This window comes from Lactuca sativa, chromosome 8, assembly GCF_002870075.4.
Source record: "Lactuca sativa cultivar Salinas chromosome 8, Lsat_Salinas_v11, whole genome shotgun sequence".
In the NCBI taxonomy this organism is placed as follows: domain Eukaryota; kingdom Viridiplantae; phylum Streptophyta; class Magnoliopsida; order Asterales; family Asteraceae; genus Lactuca; species Lactuca sativa.
The window spans coordinates 341,523,769-341,537,443 of record NC_056630.2 but is presented as its reverse complement, the minus strand read 5'-3'; positions in this window follow the sequence as shown (position 1 = coordinate 341,537,443).

Below are 13,675 nucleotides of genomic sequence, written 5' to 3'. Positions count from 1 at the left end.
CCGGGTGTTGATTATGATGAGATTTTTCACCAGTGGCCAAGATTAAGTCTATTAGGGTTCTGTTAGCCATTGCTGCATTTCATGACTATGAAATATGGAAAATGGATGTCAAAATTGCTTTCCTTAATGGAAAGTTGACTGAAGATGTTTACATGTTTCAGCCAGAGGGTTTTGTCAGTACAGAGTACCCCAGTAGAGTATATAAGCTCGAGAAATCCATTTATGGATTGAAACAGGCACCTCGCATATGGAATCTTTACTTTGATGAGAAAGTCAAAGAATTTGGCTTTTCAAGGAGTGAAGATGAATCTTCTGTCTATATCAAGGCTAGTGGGAGTATAGTCAGCTTTTTGGTACTGTATGTGGATGACATACTACTCATAGGAAATGACATCCCAACCCTACAGGAAGTAAAGTCCTGGCTTGGGAAGTGTTTCGCTATGAAGGACCTTGAAGAAGCTGCATATATCCTAGGGATAAGGATTTTGAGAAACAGGAGTAAAAGACTAATTGGACTTAGTCAAAGCACCTATGTGGAGAAAGTGTAGAAAAGGTTCAACATGCATAACTCCAAGAAATGAGAGCTACCCATCCAGAGTAACGCCAGATTGATTAAGACACAGAGCCCTAGTACTGAGGCTGAGATAGCAGAAATGAGTCGAATACCTTATGCTTCAGCTGTAGGATCGATCATGTATGCTATGACGTGTACTCGACCTAATGTAGCCTTTGCTTTGAGCATGGTTAGCAGGTATCAGGGGAACCCAAGCAAGACACACTGGACTGCGGTAAAGAATATCCTCAAGTACCTACGGAGGACTAAGGATTGGGTCCTTACCCTCGGTGGCAGTGATGAATTGAGAGTTGTAGGGTACAGTGATGCTAGCTTTCAGACTGACATGGATAATTTCCGGTCTCAGTCGGGTTGGGTCTTTACCCTAAACGGAGGGGCAATTACTTGGAGAAGTTCCAAGCAGGAGACAGTGGATGATTCCACTTGTGAATCAGAGTATATAGCAGCAAGCGAGGAAACAAAGGAGGCTATATGGCTAAAGAACTTCATCGGAGACCTTAGATTTGTACCAGCTATAAAGGAGCCAATGGAGATTTTTTGTGACAACAATAGTGTGGTTGCCTTAGCCAAGGAACCAAGAGATCATGGGAGATCCAGACACATTGACAGAAAATATCACTTCATCAGACATCGAATAGAAGAAGTAATGCTCGTGGCAAAGAGGTTATGATCGGATGAGAACCCAGCAGATCCCCTCACGAAGGGACTGACTCAGGCTAAGCATCTCCAGCATGCTCGGAGCATAGGGCTGAAGGATGATATTAGTTTTAGTAGTTGGATGATCTTGAAAATTGTAAAATGTCATTGACATTTGATGATAAATAAAAGTTGTTATTTATGAGTAAAGTGTTTCTATCTCTTGTCAATTGTTTACTATTATTTATTTTTGCATGTTTTGACTTACAAATTAATTATGTTATGGTTTATATCATATTATTCAAACTCTCTATAGTCGGTCATCTGTTGGAAGTAGATATGAATCAAGACTGTCATGGGTTGGCTTGTAGATGTCTAAGATGTTAGACAAAGCAGGGCTACAACACTCATGAGTGCTCATAGGTTCTGAGTATTGGATTCAACCCACGCTCACTTGTATCACTCCATGGAATTTATCTCGAGTGATCGTGAGACGGTAATATCATATAAGTCTTCAAACCTAGAGATGTGATTTGTTGCCTATGAGTTGGTTATGCACTGATTGTACGAAAACGCATTGGTAACTCGATGTTATAAAACGTACCTTTGTGTGTAATTCAACAAGTAGTAGAGCAAACATATGAGTCGAAGTTGATATGTTCCTTCTTGGTTTAGAAGCGATATCTAGGCCCCTCGATGATTTTGTTTTGACCTATGTACAGGGCCCGGTCAGAACTAAATTGATGTGTTCAGTTAAGTTTTATGTCAGACAAATCGGAAATCAGGAAACAAATGCTGGACAATAAGCAAGACCATGTTCCATGTATTTGTCCGGCTGATATCTAGAACAGAGGATTATATGATCACTTATCTAAAATGGTGCTTCACAGTTCAACAGAGTTTAAAGAGCTACGATTGTTGATCAGTTCCTGAAGTCATACTTGCAGCTATAGTTATTAGACTTATCCAAGTGGGAGACTGTTGGATATAGTGTCAAAGTCCATAACAATATTTGGTATGTACTTGACCCGACCCGGCATGGTCCATTTGGGTTGCACTTCACTCAAACAATTTATGGATAATCTTTTGAGAATAGTATAAGTTATGATTTATTAATATATTATAAATTCTAATATATTAATATAAAATCATATTATTTAATTAGTATTGATCTATAATTAATCTATAGTTAATTTAGAGATCAAAAGTATGACTAATTAAATATCGGCTCTTGTATTTATATAGTGTGGGCTAATGCTTATTTGGAACGGGCTAGGCTTGCATGGGATGTCCATGGATACTCCATGCAGCTTTAATTCATGGATCTCATGGAAATGAAAAGACATGGGTATTAGGGTTTACATGGATGTAACCCTAATCCACCACACTATTTAAAGGAGGCTTTGGTTCTTGAAATCACACTAGTTGTGGTGAGTATACTAAGAGGGCCGATTTCAAGAAGGTTGTGACTATTCTCTCAAGGTTCCAAAGTTTGTGGTGATTTGTGATTTCCATTTGAGGCATCCACACTATTGGTTCTAGGATCACAAACTCCAAGCAATCAACTACAACTACAAGGTAAGTAATTCTACTATCTTTATTTGATTCAAGTTCCCCACGCCATGCTAGATAGGATAAGAACCTTGGAAAAAATAATTATTTGCATGTATCTTAGTCAAACATAGATCCAAGGTTTTTAGGGTTGCATGTACACCATAGGAGTGTTAGGATGCTCAAAACCCATCAGGTGCATCAATGATTGAAAAACAATTAATATTCATAGATAATCAAACTAAGGTGTTAGGGTATCATAGTGTACCACCTCCCTTCAATGACAACTATAACCCACCCCTTGAATCAAATGAAGAAGAGATTCCTACTCAGTTTGGCTAAACCCCTGAACCAGCTTAAGTTAAGACTGAACAATCTGGGCCAACTGAGGGTGTTGAGATGAAAGATTTTCATGTTTCTACTTCTTGTGCAGGTAAAATAGTGGAAGAAGAGAATAAGGAGAACACTATTGAACAAACCAATGTCTCCTTGAACTCTGAATCTATTGCTTCTAACTCAGTTACCTCTAATCAACCTGTTGTTGGTAAATACAGGCCACCAAAACAAGGAGATTAGAGTGCCTATTGCAAGTGTGCTTGTGGGAACAACCAGAAACGAGGCAAGGGTATGCCACCAGGGGCAGGAAAAAATGATTTCCCAGTGAAGAAAAAGGTATGTTTTCACTGTGGAACACATGGAAACATTGCCAAAAATTGTCCTAATCGCGCATACATTCCCTACTATGCACAAGGCTGGCAGAACGTGCCTAGAGGGAGATTCTCCAAAGGAAATCATTCGAGATCACAATCGCGAAATGGCGACTGGAATGCCAAGAAGAGCAAGAGTTCAACTCCCAAGGCCAAGAAATCAACTCTCAACAACAAGAAGGGTATGCCGACCAAGAAGTCCAATCCAAGAGATGCTCCAATGAAACCAAGATCGGCTAGGTCAAAGTCATCTCGACGGCTGACATCAAGCTCAAAATCAAGTGCCGAGGCACCCATCCGATCGAACAAGAAATGGGTTAAACCTGACTATAGATGGGTCCCAAAGGTCAACAGGATGAAAAAGGTCAACCCAATTTCAAAATGCTTCTAATATTTGTTGGTAGTGGTTGTTCCAGGCACATGATAGGAGACATCTCTCAACTGTACAACACTGAGAACATTATTTGAGAGTATGTGTCCTTTGCGGGAAGGGAAGAAAGGAAATTATCACACATGGGGTTTGTGCTTAATGACATGAAGAATTTTCGGATCTGTTTTGAGTTTATGCGTGTTGTGTTGGATATAGTGTCTAAGTCTGATGTGTGTAAAATGCACTAGAAACTTAAACACACCACCTGACACGTAATTAACTAATCAACTAAGCAAGTAAAAATTCACCAAATTTAATAAAAGGGTTTATGTTTAGGTCCAACCAATTCACTCCTATGGTTAATTTTATGATAAAGTAATAGATTAATTGCTATTGGTTATCGACTATAGTGATTAGATTCGCGTTCGCTATTACCAACCCTTAGATAATTAATCAATTCTAGCAGTGATCAATTGTTGAAACTAATTAATTCCCTAGTTCAATTATTCGGATTAAATAAGACTTGTAATTGGTTAATCAAATTAGTAATTCAACTAACCACTTGTTTGTTGGTTTCTCAAACAAGCTCACACATTAATTTACCCATTCTCTAATTAATCCTAGTTTCATATTCACTAATCCTAGGCATATAATAAAGTGTTCACATAAATCATATGAGGTTAACAATTAAGAGATGTTCATGCAGCCTAATTGTCTTCCTATTAACAGAAAACAGTTATGGTTAATGCATAAGGGTCTTTAACAAGCTTAATTTAATAAAATCATCAATAATCATTCGATCAAAGTATAAATCAAACCATAGGATTAAATTGGTCTCTCCTAAACAGAAACTACGAAAATTCAGCTCATGATTACAGTATAGGAGAAGATAAAAACGAAATTAGTTGATCTAAACATGGTTCACTTTTAAGAATAAGTGGAAAATTTAACCTAATTTGCCTTGAGTCTTCTAAAGATCAAAGATTAGGGTTCTTCAGGTTTCCAAGGTTTTCCTCAGTCGCAAGTTATTCTCTAGAGAAGCCAAAAACTCTTGAATTTGGAATTAGATCTCCTAATTATAATTTTCTCAAAACAGGGGCAACTCGGCGAGTAGGTATCCAACTTGTCGAGTTCCTTTGAGAAATACATGTACAGCAAGGATTCTGGACACTACTTTGCGAACATTCATTGGAACTCGCCGAGTAGATTCTGGACTCGCCGAGTAGCTCAAGGTTTGTTCTTTTTTCTTCATTCTTCAGCTTCTAACTGCTTCTCCTTCTTTCTTTTTGCTTCCAAGCAGGTCTTCTCTACTGAAAATATAATTTAGACATTATTAAGTACCTTTTGTCCATATTATGCAAATAATTAGCTAATAATTGATAAAAAAAACTATACTAAACATATGGCTAAATATGCACATATCAAATACCCCACACTTGACCTTTTGTTGCCCCCAAGCAAACCCGAATTTTAGCACACTAGAATCACATAAGACAGTTCCAAATGAACCCATCCATTATGCCAAGACCGCGACGCATGCATTTGTGTCTAAAATTTTCCTAAAGACCCCCCAATACTCTAAATACTCACAATGCTCATAAACATTCACCCACTTATTCCCAACAATGCTCATTTTATGCATCCCTCTGAATCCATCCACAGAAAACTTCCTAACCTCAAGGTATTTTTGGTTGAACAACCCAAGCATACATAATCTAGAAAATTACAATTTATGATACCACTATGGAGCTCTTTTGAATTCTTCACTTCTTTGATAATTTGATCTTTGATTTTTAGGTATCTTCAATTTTTGACTTTCTTCAGAATTTTTTATCTTTGATCTTCATACTTTGACTTTGATGCTCGAAAAATTCTTCAAACTTTTTCTTGTAATTCTCTTTTTTTTACATGTACCTCACTTTTTTTTATCACTCAAAAATATACATGCTTAAGCAAGAGCGCTCAACTTCAACCTTTATTGGTTAAAAATAAAATTTTCCTGGATACATTTCTGGTACACGATGCTAAACGTATTGCATCCTTCAAACTAAGCAAGGTCGTGTTTTTGTCCCATGATTTCACTAGAATAAGGGGGCCACAAATGCATTATAGCGTATGTAGTCTCAACTAAACATTTGGGTCTTCATGCAATCATCAGCATAATTCTAACATGGAATCCTAATTGCCTTTACCATAGTTTTCTAAGTTAACTCCTAAGCAATTTTTTTATGCAATATTTTTGAAAAAATTAAGCCTAAATTAGGATTTTAAGTTGACTAAAATGTAGCCAACCCCCTACCCCACACTGAATTTATGCAATGTCCCCATTGCATGTTATGCATGAAAAGGAAAATATAAAATATAGAGGGAATTGGAACAAACTCCCTTGGGATAGTAGTCGCGAGGTTAATATTAAAGCTCCAACTTTAAATGACTTTAGACATGGAAACAGCACATCCATGCCTTGGGTGTCATGTCGCATGTGGTAAACATCTAAATAGCTCCAACTGCTTAGCAAAAAGCTCTTAGAAATCTTCCAGGAATGAATCTTCACGAAAATATGGATAAAAGTTGCAGTGAATGTGACCAAAGCAGATCTTGAGAGTGAAATGTTAAGGGACTCGGCGAGTCAAATGTGAACTTTGCGAGTATACCGGCCCCCAGCAGAAAATCATGAAATCGCATATAGACTCAGCGAGTACCGTAGGTGCACTCGGCGAGTAGAGCGCTAAGTCGGCAATTAATTTTTCTGTTGTTTATCCTTGGCTGAGATGATGAAACCGGACACTTCAGTGACTCTTCTTTTATCTTCTTCAGTAAATAACATATTTTGTCACTCTTATTCCTAACGGACTCAACCTTAAATATAATATTTCACATTCTCATCTAAACCAACCCTCACTTTAGCCTTGACCAATGAGACTCCTAAATGCATCCTAATCTTAAAACCTGAAAAACAAAACAACCACAAGTGAAAGAAAACAAACAAAATCCTAATTAATATTCGGGTACATCAAAGTTCAAACATCAAACAAAACAAAATAAAAATAAAAACTTCCAAATAAAAGCAAATTTCAAGCTTCTTCTTCCATTTCCTCTCCTCCCGCTCCACTTCCACTCGCTTGGTTGTTCCTCCTTTGCATACGCTCCTCCCAACTCATTATGTATGGATATCTGGGCCCGGGCCTTGGAGCAATGTTCATTTGTTGAAAGAGATAGGGTGAATGATTCATTACTATAGTTAACACCTTGGCCAATATCATCCAAATACCTCATATACTCCACATTATTCCACCCCTTATTCTCGTCTTCCACCGGGATAACCGGTGGGTCTTCTCGGGCCCGTTCCCTTCTATACCTAAATCGTCTCCCCGGCTCCTCAGGAACAATCACCACATATTCAAGTGGAATTGCAAATGAATCCCCAAACTTTTCCACAATCCTCTCCCTCTGGAATAATGTAATGCTAAATGGAGGAGGAGAAATCACCGTTAATGCCCTTGCCTTTTGCATATCCAAAATCCCATATGATCTTGCTAGTCTTGTAACAAACATACCCCCATTAATTTTGATGGTAATCTTTTCCTTCACCACTCTATCTGCAAGATATTGTGCCAAACAATAAGTCAAGTTGCAAAAAACTTCCGGGGTGATTATGCTCCACAAGTAGAAAATGTCGAGAGTAGGAACTTTGTCGTCATCCTTCCTCATGTAGATGGTGCTAGCAATGAGGCGGTGGATGAGACGATGGATCGGAGAACGGATATGGCCTTCCTGAGCAGATGAGGGAATATAAACTCGATTTGCAATACTATTCCACCAAGTGGAGGCAACGACTTCCTCGGGGAGATCCTTATGACATTGCTCCAAAAATGTTTAAAAGTCCTCCGACATAATGACATTTTGATCATAAAGACCTACCCTCCAAGCAAGTTCTGCTATGCTGCACTGGCGCAGCTCCCCTCCAAGGCAAAAAGTGATAATATTTGGGTTATAGTATTCACTACCACCCCGGAATGAGATAGTAGCAAAGAATTCCCAACACAGTTCTGTAAATACGGGTTCTTGCATTTTGAAAAGTTGCATCCACCAATCACAGATTATTGTTGTTCCTCTCACTTCAAAAGATTTCACCAAATAGGGTGTTAGCTCCTCTTCCAACCCAGTTTGACTCAGCCAGTTCCAATTAATTGCATCGGGAAGGTAAATCTCTTTTTGTTTCAGCATCTCCAATTTTGTTTTTCGCCCGAGCTTGCGAAGACTTTGAAGTAATTTATGGGAAGGCAAGCCATGGAATGTCTCCATAACCTCATCCTCTAGTGCTCTGGCCTCTTCTGGACATGATTTCTACAGAAAAACATAAAGAAAACAGAAAACAAAACCCAGAAAATTAAAATTAACCATAACAGATCCACAATGACATGAACTCACCGAGTTCATGAACTAGTCGGCGAGTAGTATGAACTGCGAGTGCAGTTCGCTCTCGGTCCAGATTGTGTCAACAAAACACAGAAATTTGCACATGGGATTGCTGTTCTAAGTCCTTTAAGCATAAATTCGCAAGAAATTTTATCCATATCCTCCTAATTTTGTTGGATAAGGTGTCTAAGTCCATAACTATGTTTGGTCAGTACTTGACCCGACCCAGCATGGTCCATTTGGGTCGCATGGCACCATGCAATTGGATAGACTAAATGAGAGAAATAACACTTGGAGATTATTAATATATTATAAGTTCTAATATATTAATAATATTATTAGATTAGTTTGATCAAGAATTAATTTAGAATTAATTAAGTGATCAAAAGATAACTAATTAAATATATGGGTTTATTATGTAAATCATCCATATCTTGTATAGTGGGCTAAGAGGCTCCATGGATTATCAAGTAGGGTTCCACCCATAGGATGCTCCATGGATGCTCCATGGGAGTTACAAACCCATGGGTCATGGAAATGAAGAGTCATGACACATTAGGGTTTACATGGTGTAACCCTAGATGTGTCAACACTATATAAGAGTCCCATTATCCACCAAAATTGGTTACACATATGAAACAAGAGGGCTAGGACGATTTTAAGAAGTGTGTATTCTCTCAAAAGTCTTTCCAAGAGCACTTGGTGTTGTGTGAAGCATTTGAGGCATCACACTTAGGGTGCTAGGCTCACAAGGTTTCAAGGAACATAAGCAACAATAAGGTAAGTTATTCTATCTTTCATTCAAGTTAAAGATTGTTCCCCATTTATGCTAGATAGGAATATAACCTTGGAATTCAACTTTGCATGATAATTAGACAAACATAGATCCAAGGTTATTAGGGTTGCATGTACACTTAGGAAGTGTTAGAATGATCAAAACCCATCAGTGGTATCAGAGCCAGGTTTGTTTGTTTGTTATTTGTGCTAAATGGTTGAAAAAAGTCGATTTTATGCAATCTTCCTAATGAACCCGCCGAGTCCATGGGGGGACTCGCCGAGTTCATGTGTATCTTCATCCTACTCGCCGAGTAGGTTCGTGCACTCGGTGAGTAGGAGCCTTAGAATGCAGTTTTTCGACTTTAGTTGCTGGAAATGTGTTGGATAAGGTGTCTAAGTCCATAACTATTTCAGGTGTGTACTTGACCCGACCCGGCATGGTCCATTTGGGTTGCATGGCACCATGCAATTGGATAGACTAAATAAGAGAAATAACACTTGGAGATAATTAATATATTATAAGTTCTAATATATTAATAATATTATTTGATTAGTTGATCAAAGAATTAATTTGGAATTAATTAAGTGATCAAAGGATAACTAATTAAATATATGGGTTGATTATGTAAATCATCCATATCTTGTATAGTGGGCTAAGAGGCTCCATGGATTATCAAGTTGGGTTCTACCCATAGGATGCTCCATGGATGCTCCATGGGAGTTACAAACCCATGGGTCGTTGAAATGAAGAGTCATGACACATTAGGGTTTACATGGTGTAACCCTAGATGTGTCAACACTATATAAGAGTCCCATTCTCCACAAAATTGGCTACACAAGTTACACACAAAAGAAACTAGAGGGCTTGGCCGATTTTGAGAAGTGTGTATTATCTCAAAAGTCTTTCCAAGAGCATTTGGTGTTGTGTGAAGCATTTGAGGCATCACACTTGGGGTGCTAGGCTCACAAGGTTTCAAGGAACACAAGCAACAACAAGGTAAGTTATTCTATCTATAATTCAAGTTAAAATTGTTCGCCATGTATGCTAGATAGGAATATAACCTTGGAATTCAACTTTGCATGATAATTAGACAAACATAGATCCAAGGTTATTAGGGTTGCATGTACACTTATGAAGTGTTAGAATGCTCAAAACCCATCAGTGGTATCAGAGCCTAGGCTTGTTTGTTTGTTATTTGTGCTTAAAAGTTGAAGAAAGTCGAAAATTCTGTTGTCTGACTGATGGACTCGGCGAGTCCATGGGGAGGACTCGTCGAGTTCATGTGTATCTTCAACCTACTCGGCGAGTAGGTTTATGCACTCGGCGAGTAGGGTCGACAGAGTGCAGAATTTCGACTTGAGTTGCTGGAAATGGATTAGAATCATTACCCTAAAATGTTTTGGTACTTGAAATCTTGTTTTAGAAGGTGTAATGTCTTTTCTAACTCATTTACAACAACTAGTTATCAAAATTACAAAGATTAAATGTGATTTTGATTCTTGAAAGTGTTCATATTCATATTCTTGTTCTTATGATGTTTAGATGATCATAGGAATTATTTGTAACCTATGTGGTAGATTAATTCATGATCATAATGTGTTTTAATGGAGTCCATAACTTGTCCTCAAGTTATTGAAAACCAAAAGTCTCTTGGATTAAAAACCATTAAAAGAACACAAGAGTTAGGAAAAATGAAAAGTCCTCATTTTATTACTCTTTTAAACTCATAAGTTACAAGAAATGAAAAGTTTTGAAAGTTTACAAAACTTGCCCTCAAGTTTTGGAACAAGTAAAGTTAAGTTAAAACTTTAGTTCCAACCCCTAGAATTTTAAAAGTTAAAATTCAACCCTTATACTTATATTATTATGATTTAATAATTATATATATATATATATATATATATATATATATGTATGTATAAGAACAAAGTCGTCTTACCGCTAGTACGCCTCATTCACGAAGCCGGTCTATAAGGTGGGTATAAGGTTGTTGCCTATAAAATGGTGACTTAATGGGTGTCCACTCTCACCCACCGCTTGCTTGATCGGTGGAGGGTCGTTAGCCGAACGGGTAAGACAAGGACTTATTAATTCTCATTCAAAGTATGATGAATATTATAAAGTAACTAAATGTTTTATTAAATTCCCAATCTTAGTTACTTTAGGAAAAATGTGAATAAGGTGCTATTCCATGAAATTACACTTTACACTTTGATTAAGTCGTTGGTGGAGCGTGTGTGGTTAACCAGCACACTAACTTGGACTTAACAAGGTAGGTAAAGGGTGACTTAGGGTTTATTATAGTATCGATGGAGCATGTGTGGTTAACCGGCACATCGATTGAGTGATAAACTTTAAGGGTACCAAGTGATTTGCATGGTTACTTCACACCTCGTTTTGTGATCCTCGGTATCCCTGTCACAAAACTTGGAGGGCACACTCGAGATTGAAACATGCCTTTGAAAAGTTCATTGAATCTCAAAGAATCTAGGAATTTCTAAGAACCATTCAAAAACCTAATACTAAAATATTGCGGTTTTCGTGGTGGAAATTGGTGAATCGTCATTCACCTACCTTTCAAATATGATATAGGCTAGATTACGGCATACCTCTTCTAAGTTATATTATATTGTGATTGGATCCTAGCCTTAATATTACATTTGGGTGTTTTATTAAGGACTCTCTTATATCTAAACTAATCTTCTCCTCTTTTCTTCAGATGTCTTTCAACAATGCTTCTGGCTCTAATCCTAATGGCTCCTTTACCCTTATGAACTTGTGTGGGAAAGTCACCTTTGATGGATCCAACTTCAATGAGTGGATCAGAAACATCAGGATGATTACCCGCTACGAGGACAAAGAATATGTCCTTGACAAGGAGCTTAAGGAGATTGATGAGTCCACTGCAACTCCTCAGGAGATCGCTGAATTTCGGGCACATGAAAGGGATGCTACGAAAGTGGCTTGCATCATGATGGCCACGATGACAGCGGAACTACAAAAGTCTTATGAGGATTTCTACCCTTATGAAATGCACTAGGATTTGATGGAAAGATACCATCAAAGTGCACGACAAGAGAGGTATGAAATCATCTGCTCCATGATAACAACCATGATGAAGGACGGGGAATCCGTCACGAGCCACATGCAGAAAATGCAAAGGTATGTGGATCGTTTGCTGAAGCTTAATGTGAACTTCCCGGAGGATTTTGCAATAGATATTATTTTGCATTCCTTACCATCGTGCTATGATCAATTCCGCATGACATATCACATGAACAAGGAAGAAGTCACCCTCAGCAAACTTCAGGGACTTCTCAAGACCGCAGAAACAGGTCTTAAGGGGAAGTTGGTTGCTATCACTCCTACTCAAAACTCTACTCCGGTTTTGGCAATCGGGAAAAGTCGAGGGAGGAAGAGAAAGAGCTCTTCTAAGGGTACCAAGGTTCGGACCCTTGATGGCTCTTCTTCAAGTGGAACCAAGAAAGGTTTCATTACTCCTTCTTCTGACCCAAAAGAGGCTGAATGCTTCTATTGCCATGAAAAATCTCATTGGAAGCGGAACTGCCCAAAATACCAGCAAGATGTGAAGGATGGGAAAGTTAAACCCAACCATGCAGGTATTTACACTATCATTTCTAATAACTCACCCCATTCTAATTCTTGGGTCCTTGATACCGGGTGTGGTATTCATATTTGTTGTGACTTGCAGGGACTAAGAAGAAGTGAGGATGTGGAGCAAGGAAGGATAAACTTGATCATGGAGAATAGGAAAGCTATACCTGTTACCAAGATTGGAGTTTATACTTTATCGCTAAGTAGTGGGTTTAGTTTAGATTTGAATAAGTGTTGTTATTCGCCAGGAATGGCAAGAAATATTATTTCCTTTCATGCTTTGTACAAACAAGGGTTTACCTTTTCATTTAATAATGAAGTTGGTTCTATTGATGCTTTCTTTAATAATGTTCTTTATTTTAAAGCATTACCTTGTGATGGTGTGTATGAAGCTGTATCTGTTGTAGATAACTTGGGAAATAATGTTTTGTGTATTGATTCTACTAATAATAACTTGTATAAAGCATCTTTATGGCATTGTCGTCTTGGACATATAAGCAAGAAACGCATAGGCCAACTCCAAAAGGATGGAGTCTTGGAGTCGTTTTACCTAAAGTCAGATGATAGTTGCGAATCATGCTTACTTGGAAAAATGACAAAGTCACCCTTCACAGGTTCGTGTGAGAGGGGTGAAGGTTTGTTGGACCTTATACACACGGATGTGTGTGGACCATTCAAACATGCCACAAGGGATGCTAATCGTTATTATTTGACTTTTACTGATGATTATAGTAGATATGGATATGTCTACTTGATCAAGCATAAGTCAGAGACTTTCGAGAGGATTAAGGAATTTAAACAGGAAGTCGAGAATCAATTGGGCAGGAACATTAAGATGCTTCGATCCGATCGTGGTGGTGAGTATCTTAGTTCAGAGTTCCTCGACTATCTAAGGGAATGTGGGATAGTCTCAAAATTGACACCTCCCAGGACACCACAGTTGAATGGTGTGGCTGAGAGGCGTAATCGAACCTTGTTAGATATGGTTCGTTCCATGATGAGTCGAGCTTCGCTACCAATCTCAT